This window comes from Pinus tabuliformis, chromosome Q (assembly GCF_031772625.1).
Source record: "Pinus tabuliformis cultivar Carrire ecotype Pingquan chromosome Q, CPIR1, whole genome shotgun sequence".
NCBI classification, from domain to species: domain Eukaryota; kingdom Viridiplantae; phylum Streptophyta; class Pinopsida; order Pinales; family Pinaceae; genus Pinus; species Pinus tabuliformis.
The window spans coordinates 318,079,140-318,098,422 of NC_142296.1; positions in this window are offsets into that span (position 1 = coordinate 318,079,140).

Here is a 19,283-nt window from a genome sequence, read left to right on the forward strand (position 1 = left end):
GTCCCACTAATTTAGGAGGCCAGCTTGGGCCTCGTGAAGTATAAATGCTAAGGCTTTAGCCTTTGAAAAGGACTTTTGAAACATTGTTGCACATCATGCACTATGAGCTGCTAGCTTAGTTTTGCTCTTTTGTAGCCATTATTGGCATGCTATTTGACTTATGGTTATTATTTTTTAATGGAAAGAAGTCGGATTTGATCTCAGTTCTGAGCTTTTAAAGGAGCCATAGCTCTTGGGGTTGGGCCCAACCTAAGAGCCTAAGGCCTCCTTCCTTTGTATTGTTATCTTTTCTTTCAGCATTATGGTTTTTATTTACATGCATTCGAAACACAGTTTGTTGAATCAGATTTCTTGGTGTGGTTAAGTAGGTCATTGGTAGAAGATAGAGTTGCTTTAGCTGTTGAGAATAAATTGAAGAGATTGGAGTTGATAAAAGTTCCAGAAAGGGGTTGCTTGCACACTCATTTTCACCTCTTTCTAGGGGCTGGAATTGCAGACAATGCTACCCACCAAAAACATTGGTTTACTAGTACATGCAATTTGTGGTGCAATATTTTTGTTTGTAGAAGTTGTCCATGCGTTTAGACCTCTTGGAATATTTCCTTGCTTTAGTACTATACATGGTTTTCCTTAAGAATAACGTTGTTGTTCATTGGTTCCATTAAATAGTTAGGAATGTTTTGATTATATGCAGGACGTGGAAGAATTTGATTCAGTTTGCATTGTGAAGTGCTACTCCCTCACTCTCTCATCCTTCTAAGCCATGCCCAAGCCAACTACTCATCTTCCAATTAGATCCCTTGTCCCTCAGCTGCTCTACCACCCACGTTATCCCACCTTTTCGGCCTTCCATTCCCTCTACCCTCCTTTAGACAAACCAGCTTAGCACACCCCCTCATCATCTCATCTCTCTGTCACTAAGTCGTTACAAACCCCTCTCCTACCTCCCTATCCACCCATGCAGCCTCTTCCACTCACCCATCACCCAAAAATCTGATTGTAGAACATCCTGTAGGAATTACTGAACATCCTGTAGAAGTTCTGAAACATCCTGTAGAACCCCTGCAGACTTCCTGTAGAAGTTCATAAACGCGGCCTGTTGGTAGCCAAACTTTGTGAAACTCTTTGGAAGGGTGTTAGGGATCCCTTAGACCCTCTCTGAACTTTCCCAACCTTTTTCAAGCCTTTCTCCTCCTTGATCCACCTCTGCACAGTAAAAAACTAGTTAAAAGCACATGCATGATAATTCTAATAATTGAAACAAAAATACAAAAAGTGTTTTCTTCAGATAGAGGTAGTCTAAACACCTGCATTTCACCTTCATAGAAGTAATGGCATCGCTTTCAGTAGTTTGCACCCCCATCTCTGCATCAGTAAGACTAGCTGGTAGAATTAGGGTTTTCTAGGGTTTGCGTTTCTTGTTGGCTTTCAGTTCCTTTTTGCAAATAGATTAGCTTCTTTTGATATTAGCTTTCGCCCATCAGTTCAAAAGCTTCTTCTAAGAGCTCATAGAAGTTGGCTTGAGCCCCTAGCGGACTTGTGACAGCTGACCAAGTGAGAGCTGCGACAAGAGCTAGTACTTGTGCATACAGCACCGTCGCTTCCAAGTTTGTTACGAACTACCGGGTTGATAAAACTAAAGAAGGAAGCTCCAGGAGTTGTAGCATTATTGCTACAATACTGGAGCCCACCAACCGGCATAATGCATTTGATGCTGGTATGTTTGGTAATGTTGGTGGGCATGACCATTGTAAAATGGTTGATTTTGACCGTTTTGAATGCACGGCTGTCCACGTTTAGCAAAGATTTGTTGCTCAGAACCTTGGTATACTTGTTGGAATTGCAGTTGTTGGTATTGCACCAGCCATGGTTGTGAAGCCATGTGCTGTTGCCTGATACTAACAGTTTGAACAAGATGAGGGGTAATTGTACCCATCTGAACCTGTGTCGTTCCACCGGTTGGCGATTGTGGTTGAGTCGCAGGGTCAAGGGGCTGTTGCATTACAACCTGAGAAACCTGAGGTTGGCATACAACAGGCAGCGCTTGAACTTGCGACACCATCACAATAGCTGGCGTAGTTGGGATATTTGACATAGGTAAGCATTGTTGCATCGAATATACAACTTTTGGTTGTTGAGGTAGTATTGGTACCCAACCGCTTGAGGTAATTCCAGTATAACCTGAATGTTGTTGTGAACTCCCGTATGGATATCCTCCCGGAGGGGATAATGAAACGGTATACTGCCCCCCATATGGTGGTAATCCAGATCTCAAGGGAATTGTTTTCCCTTGGGGATCGGACTGCCCAAACTGACCTCCAAATGGATCAATTTGTTGAGACTCAACATAAGAGTTTCCGGATATTATTCCGGATGAACAAACAGGAACAGACCATACTATCGAAATAGCCCCTGAGTGGGCTCCTTCTAGTGGCTGAGAGCTAGTCGTGACAGATGGTATACCGGTGAACATTGTTGGAGTGATAGCAGGGAGTTCTACTGTCGCTGTGTCAGATGACACTGTCCTAGATGTTGATGGTTGTTCAGACATTTGTAGTCTATCCAAAAGATTACCTAGTGATTCTATAGGAGCTTCCGCTGGTGGTAGAGTAACTTCTGATGAAGAAGGATATAGAGTGATCCCGACTCGAAATTACGATGGAGTACCTATTGGAGGATCTTCTACAATTTCTTCTATGGCAATCAAACTAGGTGGAAGGGGAAGACCGTCAGGTCCGTAGAATATTTCTGGTGCCGAAGAAGGTATGGAATCGGTAGCGACAGATGTTTGAAGAGCAAGACTCTCCGAACCGGTTGTAGATGGAACTGGTTCGGTAACACAAGTGTTTACTCTCAGGCTAGGATCAGTATCACTGTCCTTCTGTAGCTGCTAAACTTCTTCTGTAGAGGCAGGGATTCTAGAAATGTTTGGAGTAACCGGAGTCTCTGATGTCGTTGGAACACTTGTTCTAACTTTAACAGGAGATTTGGAACCGGTTAAATGAGTTCGCTTTGTCCATACTGGCTTCGATTCTGGAGACAAAGACGGTTGACTCGTAAGCCTTCGCGAACAACGGGGTTTCAATTGACTTTCTTCCACGATTGCGGATTACTCGATCAACTAAAATAAAGGGGAAGTATGTTTCCGAATTAAATGAATTTTAGACGCTTTGACACAACTTGTTTTTTCAGTTTTTAAGAGTCGAGAAAAAACAAAAGATGACTCTAGTCGCCTTCGATTTTTAATGAGCTTGAAGTGACAAGTGCTCAGATGGACCTTTTCTGTTAAGGAGTCTGAAAAGGAACAAAAGGGACTGCTCTGGAAATCTAGGTAGAGGGAGTACCAAACCAATCGCAAAACTGCAGAATACTTTTTACGATACGACAGTCAATCATCTTGAATGTTGTGTTCAGTGCATTGCGATCGATAGGGTGGCAGACATGGCTTCCTATGGATAAAGGATTTAAGCCTATAGGGGTCTCCCAAAATATACTCAACTGTACGTGGGAGCACAAGTCCGTACTGGCACTTATCGTCTCAAAGTGGAGGAATCACCCAACCATCAGTGAGAACAACAGTTACCAGGTTTTACGACGTCGGAATACATCTCTAGCCTAGACTTCTAAATGTGGTGCGTTAAGTTCCAAAGCGTTGTTAGATTCATTGAATTTATTTTAAGTTGATCTTGTTTATGAAGTTTGCCTTTCGGGTTCACCATGAGATGTAGATGTAATTCCTAAAATGCAGTCTAAGATGATAAACAAACTTTTTATCTCTTTTATGCAATGAAAATCCTAGCTACTAGGGAAAAGAAAGACAGAATCTTTTCACAAAGAGCAAAGAGCACACTCTAAATGCACTTTTCCTAAATCAAGCCAATCAGACTGTCTATATGCAAATGCACATGCATGTATTTATTTTTTGACTTTCTTAGTATATGGATGCTAAAAAGAAAGTTGATGCACAAATCTGAATTTATTTTCAAGCGACAAATATAAACAAGCTTCTTTTCGAAATAAAAAACGGAGACGATCACAACAGCTTACGATTCTGAAATGAATACTCGTTCTTGACACTAGAAAATTACAAATTCAGACCAAAAGCAATAGTAACAGGATAATCGACCATCAAAAACAATCAAACTCTTTCCTAGGACTGAAATCGACACTTGCGACAATTTCAAATCAAAGGGCGACAGTATGATTATGCTACTTTTGCAAAGGAGAACTATAAACGACTCAACAAACACACAAAAACATCTACAGTTCTTTTGTACAAAGGAGGCAGAATAACAACAAGCAAAAGGGGTTTCAAACAGACATATACTGATCACAGGTAGCAAAATTCAGGAATAGAACTGGAAAGAATGATCCACAGAAACCACAACTTCACAGAGCTAATCTGATCAGTGTACCTGTAACACAGAGAATCTGAAATGCAACGCAGGTTGTCCACTCGGGAAGTGCGCTAAAATTCAGAAACTCTGAACAGTACCTGCGCTGGGCCAGAAACGAGACTCTGTTTGGTCTCCGGGTCACAGTTTGCAGTTCAGTTCTTAGTTTTTGGCCGAGTAAAAAGCAATCAGTAATGCAACAATCAGGGGTAGATCTAAGGAGGATCTAAGAGCTATCACAAGGGAAATCAGATGGTTTGTAAATCAGTTGTTTAAATCATAAACAGATCCAGTAAATGGATTGAAGCAGCAGCTATCTACTTTGCATTTGTTATGGCAAATGTAGTTCGAATGCTACTTGTAAGTTTATGAAATAGACAACAAAGAATGATAAACAAACAAACTAATTAGCTTCCGCAGTGGAGTCGCCATTTTGTTACAGGGAAAAGTGTCTATATAGAACTGTTGTATCCCACTAAGGTGTGACAGCTGCCTTAGAAACAAACAGAGAAAAGCTACTTATGTTTTTCCTTTATGAATTATAGATAGAGAGGAACAGAAAGACCAACCTCTGTCTTGCGCTAATCCCTTGATTTGATCCCTCTCTTCTTTGATAGTCCTCAGCTACCTGCTCCCTTGCATGCCCAGCTTCACAAAGTACCTGTAAGATCACAGAAGAATAGCACTATACAAAGACATGGATCTATAAACATAAACAATCTAGGATCAGATGTAAATTGACCATACAAATGTAACAAGCATCAATGATACAAAATCATGGAGGAAAACTAAAATAGCTTTTATTGATAAACAAGAAAAGAGCTAGGAGGAGTTACAACCAATTGTTCCGACCCAGCATCAACCTCCCAGCAAAGAAGCCCCTCTTCACCTCAAACAAAGCTTAGATCACCCAACAATCTGATGTTTGTCTCTAGAAACCAACAACAATTCCTTACAATATGCAAAATTCCAGCCTCCGAATCTCTGGGATGAGGGATCCATATATAGATATCTGTAAGGGGGATGAGTCAGATTGTGGTTTGATTAGTGTCTACTCTCTGATAGTTCTTGCTTCCACTTGGAGACTGAGGGCCTCTTACTCATCCTTGGTCGAATTCAGTGAGGCAAGTGTCATAGGAGAAGATTCTGGAAGCTTCCATTGCCTCTCCACCTCGCGGAATGACACTGCCATTTGTCATTTCTTGCCCATCGCACCCCACAGAAGGGACTTTTGAAGTGCAACGCACCCTCACAGTGTATTTAGGTGAGATACAACGCACTTAGCCAGTGGAGCAGCTGCAATGATCCTGTTTTGACCAATTCTGAGTAGTTTTTCATGGAGAACTTCTGGGAGAAGCTGTAATCCATTGACCTTGTTCCTTTAGGGGTTAGAACAACACTTTTAGGGACTTAGGAGCCCTTGGTTTATGGAAATTTCATGCTTGAGGTTGTAGGGCACAAAAATGTCTATAACACCAACCACCGTAGGCGGGCTACTGAGGTGGCACGGTGGGGGGCTATCGCAGCCCCACCCCGCGCCACGCCGACAGTCCATCCACTTGCCGGGGATGGTTGGGCGATTCTTGCAACGACACCCTGGTGGGCAGGCGAGCTGCTAGGGTGGCGTGGAGTGGGCTACCACAGCCCCACCCCGCGCCACCCTGGTGGCCTTCTTGCCCGCCGAGGGGTGGTTGGACGATTCTCGGAATCGTCCAACCACCCCCGACCGGCAGGTGGGCTGCTACGGTGGCGCAGGGTGGGTTGCCGCAGCCCTACACCATGTGACCGCGGCGAGTAGGTAGCCCACCCTGCGCCACCCCAGCGGCCCGCCCGCCCGCCAGGGGTGTTGTGTGATTCTCGGAATCATCCAAGCCCCACAAGCAGGTGGGTGAGCAGCCTGTCGCGGTGGCGTGGGGTGCGGCTACGACAACCCACCCCACTCCACCCTAGCGGCCTGCTCACTTACTAGGGGTGGTTGGGCGATTTCAAGAATCTCCCAACCCTTGTGGGCAGGCGAGTGAGCCGCCAGGGGTGATTAGACGATTCCCAGAATCACCCAACCTCCGCAGGTGGGTGGGCAGGCCGTTGGGGTGGCACGGGGATTGGGCGATTCTCAAAATCACTCAACCACCCACGACGAGTAGGCTTGTCGTTGGGGTGTCACAGGATGGGCTATCGCAGCCCCACCTAGTGCCACCCCACTGGCCTGCCCGCCTGCCTGGGTTAGTCAGGTGATTCTTGGAATCACCCAACCACCCTCGGCAGGCGGGCGAGCTGCCGGGGTGGTGCGGGGTTGGGCGATTCCCAAAATCACCCAACCCTCACGAGTGAGTGGGTAGGCCGTCCAGGCGGCATGGGGTGGGTTGTAGCCCCACCCCACGCAACCCTGGTGGGCTGCCCGCCCGCTCGCGGGGGTTGGCCGATTCTCGGAATTGCCCAACCACCCCCAGTGGGCAAGAGGACCACTGGGGCAGCACGGGGTGGGCTGTTGGAATCACCCAGCCCCTGCGGGGGGGCGAGCGGGACGCCAAGGTGGAATCTCCCAATCCCCGCGGGCCACCGGGCGACCTGCCAGGGTGGCATGGGGTGGGACTGCCGTAGCCCCACCCCCTGCCACCCTCGCTGCCCACCTGCTAGCTGGCATGGTGGTTAGGTGATTCCCGGAATCACCCAACCACCCTCCGGCGGGCAGGCAGGCCACCAGGGTGGCGCAGGGTGGGCTGTCGTAGCCCCACCCTGCACCACCCTAGTGGCCTGCCCGCTTGCGTTGTGGCAGGCAATTCCAAGAATCGCCCTGCCACCCCACAGTCGGGCGGACTAGCCATGCTCATTGCCCCTAACCTAAGGGATCGTTTGGTCATCAGGAACTTTACCCGTCCCACCATGCTCATGACAGACGTATTGGTTAATTTGGCTCGCAAAGTTTTAATTTAAAAAAAAAAAAAATACTTTATTGCAAGAAAAGTTTAATTAACCTTTGAATTGTGAGAATTCTTTGTTGAATATGTTGTTGATAGCAATGTAGCGGCTCCACAAATTCTCTCCAAGTCTTTCAACGAACCTTAGAAAACCTTGATGTGATGTGAGTAATAGTGATAATGGATTTTAATATATAGGTGAAATTACAGAGATGTTTTACTGTACGGTTAATGTGGGATTAATTTGTTTTAAAAAATTTAACATGTTAAATTTTTTATGTCGACGAAGGAAAATTTGATAAAGCGAATATTATGGAATTGTTTTACAGTGGGGTGAATGTGGGATTAATTTGTTTTAGAATATATTATAAAATAAAAAAAAAATCAATTGTTAAGTAAATATTATATACTTTAACTACTAAAATAATTTAGGTAGAACTTGTAGTTTACATTTTTCAATAAATTGTAGAGTAAAATAATTAAGGGAAATAAATCTAACAAACTTTTTGAAGGGAAATATTTTCGCGAAACTTTTTGGAGGGAAAATTTCATCCTCTAAGCTATATAATATCTTTAGGAGACTCTCCATTTGTATCATTCAACATCTTCTATTTCAAATGGATGGATTGTCTTGATAGTGAAGTTTCGATTTGTACAGCATCAACATCTTCATCGCGTAACAACTCTATTCATATTTATGAATATAGCGGGAATTCTTCCACTATGAATAGAAAGTCAATTCTTCCACTTAGTCCTAATTCTAAGGACTATGACAGCATCACTAATGAAAGAGGGGATGGAGAATTTCAAATAAATAAAGAGTCATAGATTCCACTTAGTCCTAATTCTAAGGACTATGAAAGCTAGTAGTGATGAAGAGCATGATGACAAATTTCAAACAAATGGAGTGTCACAGTGTCCACTTAGTCCTAATTCTAAGGACTATGAGAGAAACAATGATGAAGAGCATGATGGTGAAGTTCAAAAGAATGGAGATTCATGGTGTCCACTTAGTCCTAATTCTAAGGACTATGAGAGCAATAGCGATGAAGAGCGTGGTATCGAATTTCAAAAGAATGGAGTGTCAAAGTGTCCACTAAGTCCTAATTCTAAGGACTATGAGAGTAGAAGTGATGAAGAGCATGATGGTGAAGTTCACAAGAATGGAGTGTCACGATGTCCGCTTAGTCCTAATTCTAAGGACTATGAGAGTAGCAGTGATGAAGAGCATGATGGTGAAGTTCAAAAGAATGGAGCATCACGATGTCCACTTAGTCCTAATTCTAACGACTATGAGAGCAGCAGTGTTGAAGAGCATGATGATGAATTTCAAATGAATGGAGTGTCATGGTGTCCACTTAGTCCTAACTCTAACGACCATGAGAGCAGCAGTGATGAAGGACAAGATGATGCACTTAGTCCTAATTCTAATGAGTATAAAGGTAGCAGTGACAAAGGACAGGATGTAGCATTTTCAGTAAGTAAATAGTCACATTTTCGACGTAGTCCTAATTCTATGGAGTATGAGAGTAGCACCGAGAATTCACATGAGGAAGAATATCCAATAAACATCGATTCAAATTTTCCATTTAGTCTGAATTATAAGGACTATGAAAGTAACGCTGAAGAAGGGGAAGATGTAGAATATCCTCCAAGTCAGTATTTTAAAAGCACAGTTGATCATATTATGGATAACATTCCTCTTAATGATGATGAAAATCCTTATATAAATGATGATCCAATGATGGAGATGTTGCCAAGAAATTGTATCGAGGAGCAGGAGCAGCCCTTTTCGTATCAATGCAAGATGTTCTAGTTATATAAGGGATAGAGCAGAATATCTGATGAGAAGAAGTTCTATCAGCACTCTCATTTCAAGTGAATGTTGCCAAAAAGATTTCTTGAAACATATGGATTTCAAATTTGCATTAGAGAGTAGGAAGAGATATTTGTCAATGAATAAAAGCATGCAAAATTCATATTTAGTTGGGTGCATGCAATCTACATTGTCAGGTTATGATTATCATATTAGGACTTTATTTATCTGTAGAAAATCTTTCAAAATGTTTCATTCGATTGAGAATCTTTGTCTCTCGATAATTCAAGAAAATTTGGAAAAGGATCCCACATTTTATTCAGAAGTACATCATAAAAGACAGTTTGAGCCATTATCAAATACTGTAATGTCATGGATGAAAGATTTCTTTTCAAAGCATGGAGAGTGTGTGCCAAATAGAGAGAAAATACATATTCCAGATAATTTTTCAAGACGGGAAATCTACAACTTATACAAATAATATGCAAAAGGTGTTGAGGGACATGGTTGGTTTATTACATATAAATATTTTGTGAAGGTATGGAAGAAAGAATTCAACAATGTCCATATTCCTAAGAAGACAAGGATGGGGATTTGCAGTACATGTTCTTCTCTTAAATAAAAAAGGGACAAATGTGAAAGGTCAGAAAGAGGTAAGCATTCATAATTTTAACTTTTAAAATTGTATAGTCATCAAGTATGAAAACATATTTCTTAATGGCTTTCTTTTATGTTGTGTAGATTCAATTGTTAAAGAACTTCACGAGCATCGCAAAAAAGAAACAAATGAAAGGAAAAAGTTGTACAAGCATCGAAAGAAGTGTTATGATAATCTAAATAAATATTTGGGTTTGATAATTGATGGTATGGACCAGAAGAAAAAACTTTTACCACATTTTGTTCTTACACCCAAAAATTTACAAGAGGAAAATTTTATTTAGTATCACTTGGTCGGTTGTATGGTCTTCAATGGGAAAATGTTGCCAAGGGTGTACTTCACAACTCCAAATATTCATAATTATGAAAATATGACCATAACCATAATTCATGATGTGCTTTCTCATTGGTCTGGTAATCTTCCTGAATTTTTGTATCTACAATTAGACAACACTTGCTGAGAAAACAAAAATCATGTTTTTTTTGGATATCTAAACATGCTTATTGAATTGAGAATTTTTCAGAAGGAAAAGGTTGGTTTTCTTCTTGTTGGGCACATTCATGACCATATTGATCAGATGTTCAGTCGTTTTTCAGTCACATTGAGGAGGAAGATAGTTGGGAGCTTGCCATCATTAATTGAATGTATTAAGAAATAATACATGCCAGAGCCTACTTTTGATGTGTTGGAAGAAACTGTTGACATGTGAAGGTTTATTCTAGGATCATATGGTGAGGAGAAATGCATTGAACAACTTAATGAAATTAGCTTCCAACATCAATTTCGTATCAAAAAAATTGATGGGAAAACACGAATATGGGGCAAGAAGTATTCAACTACTGTAGAATGGGCACTGTCATCAGGTTTGCAATTTTTGAAGTTCATTCCAGATCATCCAATATTTGCATCAAAAATATTGTTATTACAATCAGTTGGCGAAGTTCATAATGCACGTAGACAAAATAGAGATATAAATTATTCTGATTGCCTAGAAGAAATTAAAAAATGTATTAGATATACATATGAGTACTTTGACATTGTTGATTCAGTTTGGTGGGAGTCACTTTTCAATAATCAAAGTGATATCATTTCAACAACAACAAATGAAGATATACCTTTGAAAAATCCATTTATTTGGCCACAAAATGTGTCAAATGAACATGAGGGAATAAACATTGTTGAACAACAACAATCTCAAGGTATTATTAATTATTCATAGGTAGAGGAAAGCGAGATGTATATTGGTTCCAGAAGATCTCATGCACAATGTGAAGCCATGGAAGACCTTTACAGGGGTTCAGTATATGATATTAAGGAGGGTTGCATGATTGCAGTGCTAGCATATGAAGATCCCAATGGCTATCCATTCTGGGTTTCTAAAGCTATAAAGGTCTTTACAGAAAATGAGGATGTTACATGTGTTGAAGTACATTAGTATGCCACAAATACACACCCATTCAATGGTTTGTATAAGCCAGAGATGGTAGTTGACAAAAAAAATGGCAGAAAGAGAAAAAGAAAGGGTACAAATATAAATCGCCACTACACAGACATATTAAAATTGGAGGATGTTGACATACTTGTTTAGGAATTCAATTTAACAAAGAGAGGAACTCTATGCTTCAAGACGATAGAGATTTTGAAAAGCTTGTTACCAGAAGGAACAACGTTGAGTTGGGAGTCTGCTGAAACCAGTCGTAGATATAGAAGAATTTTGAAACCTGAAATGGTGGGCATGCATGTGGATTCAGATGGAGCACTAGTTGATGAAAGAGAAGAATATGGAACATCTTCGTCAGCATCCAGTCACTCATCTGAAGATGCGAATTCTGATGGTGTGCAAGAAAATATGAGTGATTTTGAATAATTTTTTAAGACAGTTTATATAACTGATGTTTGCATCGTATCTTGAAATAAAATTTTTGATTTAAATATGGTGTTAAATGAGAAGTTATGAGTCATTTTTATGTTGTTGGATTATATGTCTTAATTATGATAATTTTTATTGTTTAGAATATCTACAATTCAACATTAAATTAGAGATACAATGCAACATTAAATTAGAGATATAATGTATGTTTCATTCAATATACAAATAATGACTTTTGAATTCATTTAGTGATATAATTTGTTCTTAATGTCATGGTTTTTAAGTTTATGTTTGAAAAAATTTCAATTTCTTTTGTATCTAGCATGTTATGGTTGAGAACATGTTGACTTTATACTTAGGAAATAAAAAGTTATTCTACCAAAAACACTGTTGTGTTTTTTCCTCATAAACAACTTTGTTTGGCACATAAAAATTCAGTTTTACTAGCATTTTTAAAAAATGTTGAAGATCGACCCTAAAAAAAAAAATCATCGTTCTAGTATCATCACTTTTTCGGTTTGAAGCTATTTTTTCCAAGAAAATTTCGTTTTCACTGCCATTTTTAAAACATTTTCAAAATTGACCCTAAAAAAGACCATCATTCCAATAGCCACACTTTTCGTTTCTAGCACTATTTTTTATGTTTCTTTGGGGTTTTTTGGCCCGAGTTCCCATTTTGAGTTTATAGTTCCTGTTTCAAAGTTTACATTGTTTAGGGTATGTTGATCATGTTTGCATTTGGTTTATATGACATACTATGTTTGCAGGAAGTAGAGGATCAAAGATGATTAGCAGAATGGTGGACTACAATTCATGTGATTGTCCCTATAGATTAGATGAGGAGAAACATGGTAACGAGTAATCCATTTATAAAGAAGATATAATGAGAAGTTTGAAAGAATAGATCGGGATTTGTTAGGCAGCTAATGACATAATAATTAAGCTACATGAGATACTTGCTAAGGCAGAATAAAAAAGCGCATAGCTTAATGAGGTGATCCTTAAGAGTTTTTCAAACTTTCAAAGATAGGGACTACTTAGAATTAGTCATGGACAGGAGGAACGGACTAATGTGGCATATGGAAGTGGATCTCAATTAGGATAGAGTTGGATATGGTAGGTTCTTGGATACACCTGACAGGATGGGTAATGATCGTGGATTTCAGTCTAGTTCAGATTCAAAGAGACAACATAATCATCATTTTCACAATTTGTATAGGACGAGTGAGAAGAAATTATTTCCTAATGATTTCAAGAAAGAAAATCCCCCTACATCTCATGAAGAAATGAACAAGTCATAGGATGCAGAATCTTAGTTGCTTGAGATGAACAAATTCTTTAGATTTCATCGCTATTCAGGAAACATGAAAGTTAGGATAGCTACATTCAGTCTTAAAGGTAAAGGAAACATTTGGTGGGAATATGTGAAGAATTTCATAAGCATTCAGGAAGAGGATTTGACTAGGAGTGAGTTTGAGAGACTCTTTAGGAAAAAGTATCTATCTAAAAGGTAATATGATGATAGGGAAAAGCAATTCTATGAGATGAAGATGGGATCTATGACCGATGAGGCATATACTAGCATATTCTTGGAGTTGTTGAGGTATGTACGTTATCTTAAGGAGGAGGGAGTGAAGATTCAAAGATTCATCAATGGGTTTCCAGTATCGTTCAAATACAGGATTGAATTAGAAGAGCCTACATCACTGGAGGAATCCATTAGAAATTTGAAGCATTGATATGAGTAATCAAAGCATAGGTATAAATCTAAATAGGATTGGAAAGTTAATGATAAGACTATGGGAAAATAGGATAAGAAGCGAGGAATACTATAGGACATAGGTAAGAAATAGAATGCAATGCCACATAATAAGCTCAATGCATTTGACATAGGATAGGGATTTCAGTCTGAGGATTAGAACAAAGGTGATGGTAGGAGACAGTTGCAGTGTTGGATATGTGGCAAGGAGCATCTCAAGAAGGATTTTATGTCATATTAGGGTGGTAGGGATCATATATACAGTTCTCAAGACATGTAGACATTTGGGGATATTGTTGGAAAATGCATTCCTCAGATTTATGCAACATTGGATAACAGGCAGGCGGATCACAATGCATCTATTATTTAGATGGATGGCAATCTTTGTGATTAACTTGTTTCTATTTTGATTTACCCTAGATCTAATTATAGATATGTTAATCCTAACTTGGTGGATAAGTGTGGTTTGACAAACTAACTACATGCAGAGTCTTGGTTGATGCAGTTGACTACGGGTACTAAGAAGATATTTCACCATTGGGTAAGAGATTGTGCATTTGAGCTAAATGGTAATTCTACTACAACGCATCTAAATGTGCTTTTGTTGGGATCATAAAATATTCGTTTGGGTATGGATTGGCTATATCTTCACATGAATAAGGTTGATTTTTATGAAAAGGCTATTGAATGCTAGATGATGATGGAGAACATAGAATCTTAAAGGATAAGAAGAAAGTGACATCAGTTAAAATGGTTACATCTATGCAGGAAAAGTGTATTCCTAGGAGAGGGTTGATGGGTCCCATTAATAGGTATATTTTGAGGTCCATTGTGCTATCCTAAAACCATTATTACTCTCCTTTTCTCACATTAATTTTAATTTTAACCATAATATTCCTAGCAGGAATACTAAATGGTTCTTATCATATTTCATGTCCTAATGTGATTAATATCTAGGAAAAATAAGCATTTTTTGAGATATTTAATATGCAATGGCTGATTGGAGACATCTAGAGAGAATATAGGGGGGATTTTCCACTACATTAACTCCCCAACTTGGCGTTATATCAAAGATTCCTCACCAACAAATCGAATTCACTAGCATTCGAGGAACTCAAGTGCATGTGAAGATTGAAGGGAACCAGATCCAAAAATCTTGAGATCTTGGACAGAATCTCTCCCATTTCCAAGGGAGCTTCCACTCAACTACTTTTTGTAAAAATAACCTAGCCAAAAGGGTCATGAGAATTCTACTTTTTATCACATCTAGGAGTAGCTACTGAGAGCATAGTGCTTGAAATTTTTATTCTCATCTTTCATATGATGTATGTGCCTCTTATTTTCTATTAATGAGAAGTTCACAATCGGTCCACATCTAAGTCAATTTTGGAAGTTTGAATCCCTTGGGTTTGGGCCTAACCCAGAGGCTTTATTCCCTCTCTTGTATTTATTCCTTTTGCTTGTTCAATTCATTGTAATTTTTTTTTTTTTTTTTTTTTTTTTTTTTTTTTTCAGTAGGTATTATATCATAAAAATTGTAATTTTAGGTCACCCTATCACCTCTCTTATGGGAAGAGTGATTAGAATATATACAATAACAACCCAAAAATATGTGTTTATGATCTCTTCAAAATTGTTAAGTATTGTGTTATCACTCGGAAGTCTTCCCTAGAAGCTATAAAAGAAGGAATAATCCGATGTAACCACAAACCTAATCTTTTAGACTTAGGTTCTAGACAACCTAAGTCTAAATAGGGCTCTCTCTTTATAATTTAACTTTGTTTTGGATTGGATTTCACGCTAGTTTCTTAGTGCTCATTATGTTTTGGTTTTGATTGGGTGGTGGACTTAAGGGAACAGATGGGCAAAGCAAGTATTCAGGCCATTGGGCTATGGAGTCAATCAAAGAGCGGCTTAACTGGAGTAGATCAATTACTAAAGGAGGAGTTCACAGGGAAGGCTAGCACAAAAAAAAGCAAATCTGTAGGTTCAAATGGATGAGGTAGTCCTAACCAGGGTAAAAGGGCAATGAAGAATCCTTAAACCGGGATCAAGATGAAGAACAAAAGGAGATTAGTAGCAAAGGGAAACTAAGAATCCTTTACTATGGACATAGGGGGGAAAACTACGGAAGTAAGGGAGAAATTAAGAATTCCTAGACTAAGATAGTTTAGCAAAAAACAGTGAGAAAGTAAATAGTCAAGACAGAGAGCATTAAAGCTAATTCTGAGATATCATTCCTTGTTTACTTTTGATATTTTATAGAGAAACATGTGAATACTTATAAACATGATGAGGAAACAATAATAAACATGAAGAGATAATACTTATTTGGCTTCCACTGTGCACAAGAATCCTGTGAAATGTCTTTACCTTTATTTCATGACCCAACAAGGCTAGTCCAGTCTTGATTACAATAGCTCCTTAGCTTGATATGAAATGTCTATAGAAATGTCCTTTAATACACCCTAATTACTTCAAAATGTGAAGTATTTATAAAAAAAATGTTACAAAATATCTCATAACAGTATGAGAATTATTCTAGGAAATCAAAATATCTTCAATCATGAATATAGAGACAGATGGAAAACTACCTTCTTGTTGTCCCTTTTATTTTGATTTTGCTGGCTATTGTAATTTGAATTTGGCTCTTTATGTTGCTTTATATCTATGTGTTGGAATCACTTTATGTCTTCAACCTACTGATACTCTTTACCTACTACACTTTGGCCCTATTTCCCCTGTTTTACCTAGCTACCATATGGATTTACTACAGTAACTTTATAGTAAATCTGTTAATTTTATCCACCATTCATCTTCAGGTAATTTCATCTTTAGCATCTTTCTATATGTCTCATCAGCTTCAGTGTACTTGGAAAAATTTCGCTTGTTGAAAAACAGGTGCTTTACCTCATGCTCTAGGAAAAACAGATTTTCCAGATTATCATACAATACCTTTCCTGTGGGCAGAGCTTTTACCCCTGGAGTACTAACTTGGTTGCTGGCCAACTTGTTTAGTGCTTCAATGTAGTCCTCTTGGGTCATAAGCTTGTCATGGATGACCATAGGACTGGGGAGGCCTTTTTCCCTCAAAATACCAAACTTTGTCATGAATCTATCAACATCAGCTTGGCTGCTTCGGCATCTCTTCTCAAGATTGAGCATAAGGTTCCTTTTGGTAATAATCTTCTTGATTTCTATGATGGTCCCTGTCCTATATTATATGCCCATTGCATCCAGCTGATACCTGTTCTTTCTGTTCAAAAGTGTTAGCAATTGGTTGGCCTCTTCAGGCTTGCCTCCCAGCTCTTCTCTGGTCTTGTGAATTGCTTCGGTGGCCACTTTCACTAGTTTAGTCTGCTAAAAAATTACTTGAATTGATGGCCAAACATCATTGACAGAGTCAATGATGTTGGCCCAAAGAATTTCCTTTATATCTCCTAGTGGCTGTTGCAATGTTAAGTCCTTTTCAAGGATTTTTGTCCTTTCACCCATTCTTTGACTCTTTTGAGCTTCTTCTTTCTATTGTATTTGTGCAAGTTTGCAATCAGTTTCCAAACTTGACACTTTTTCTCTAAGATTTTTAAGCTTAGTAGCCTGGATGGTCATTTCCTCCATGGCTTGTACTAATTCAACTATTTTCTTTGTGGAAGTACCTGCACTTGTAGATGTACCTGTGACTAGCATGGTTGTAGTTGGTGGAACTGTTGGTGCTAAGGAAGTAGCCAATGTGGAGGGCACTATTGTAAATACTATAGGAATGACAATCTGTGGAGTGGTGGCCAACTCACTCTATTTAGACTGAATTAATTTGTCTAGCTCTTTCTCTATTTCCTTTAATTGATCATTCAACTTGAGGACTAATTCCATAAGCTTGTCGTGTTCCTTTTGTGTTTCTAGTACTTCAGTTGTTTGTGGATGATGTAGATGAGGAATTTTGAGCTTCCTTTTCAAGGCAATTATATCATCATATTTATTTTTGATTATATTTTCTACAACCTTTACATCCTTGGGAAGATGTCCCAACTCTATGATTAAGTCCTCCAGTGACTTTATCCTGGTATCTTTGGCCTGTGAAAAGGCCTTCTATAGTTGGAACTGCACTGATATATTATTCAGTGAATTTTTGTAGTTGATGTGTTGCAATGGCCTTGTTGGTCAATGTGGAATAAACCATTTCTCCAGTTTGTTTGTGTAATTCTATTTGGTTGATAGGATGTATATCCTTCTCTAACACCTCAAAATCTATCTTCAATTAATCTGCTACAGACCTGGGCTGCTGTGTGGTAGGCTTCATGAAAGTCATTTGCATCTTACCTTCTTTTACATCAAAGATTGACATTAGCCTTGTTTGATTAGTGGGAACCATTTTAAGGTATTGCGCATAGCTCTGGGCCTTCAACCTTTCATTTTTGGCCTTCATCTCTTTGTATTTCTCTATAATGTCCTGGTCCTGGCCAGTTGGAGCCCTGAATGAGGATACTTCCATGATCTGTTGTCTTTTGAGCATTTGAGCCTGTGTATTGGAACGTTCTTGTGTTCCTCCAGAGGGATTTTCTACCTTCTCTTTGCTCTTTCTGTACGTGTGGTTCCAGTTGTTTCCTCTATGTACTCTTGTTCTGAAAAAGGATTTAACCTTTGCCTTTTGACATAAGTTTGTGAAACAGGTCTTCTAGAAGGAGTAGCCTCCTCTCTATCTATTTTGGGATTCTTATCCTCATTTAGAGAAGTCTGTACAATAGGAGGATTACTCATGATGTGTTTTGGCTGAGCCAGTTCTTCTTATATGTCTGGTTGTTGTGATTCTTCTTTCTCTTGAGGTCCTTCTTCTAGTTGCTGCTCACTGTGTTCCTGCATTTCCCTTTGGGATTAGGATTCTGCTCGCACCTGTACAAAGAAATCTTCATCAAGTCTTCTTTCTAGATCAATCAACACATTATTGACAACAAATTTTGTGCTATCTTGGCCTACTAAAGTGTTCTCCACCCATTCTAGTTGATTTGCATATTGTTCAATCTTAGGAATTCTGTGGTGGATATAGGGAGATAATTTGTTCTTTTGTCTTCTATTGCAGATGAAATCGAAAGGGTCATATCTCCTAATGAAGCTTTGTTTTAGTTTGAGCCTTTGAAGGATTTCTTCTGCTTCCTTTCCAGCTTCCCTACTATTGCATATAAAGGGGCCAAGCTAGTCTTTTATTCTAAGTTGAGCTTTCTTCCTGGCCTTCACAAAATGTACCTCATCTGAATTAATCATTTGCCTATAGTACTCCAGTTCAAACAATAACATGGGGAGGTATCTTGGTAGTTTGTAGGGTGTTAAATCACAGCCATATATTCTGATTTCAATGTGATTTTGGTACAAGTACCAATCTCCCAATCTCTATTGTTTAGACAACTATAGTTGCCACTAGGTGAACAAAAAGATCTATGAAATCTGTATAGGTATATGGTGAGTCATATTAGTGGATCAATGGGGTCTAGAAGACTACTGATCTAGGGTTGCTTCTGGTATCAAGCTTTTAAAGTGGAAATGGGAATTTATCAGCTTGATAGTATAGGAAAAGATGATATAAAACTGATGAATATTTGAATACTCTTTCATTCTCATGAATTGATCATGCATCTTATCTGCAATGAACTTGGCATAATCAAACATGATGGCTGGGGGCTGTCTAGGAGTGTAAATAGACATGAAGGATATAATAACCTCATCAACAAACTCACTGGTAGTATAGCCCAACACAATAGATATCATTGTTATGATGTCTCAGCCAAGTTCATAGAATATGGTCCACATATATGGGTGAGGGTCCTTTGGAATGTATTACTCTTCCCTAATGAAGGTATGGAATAACTGAGCAAGTTT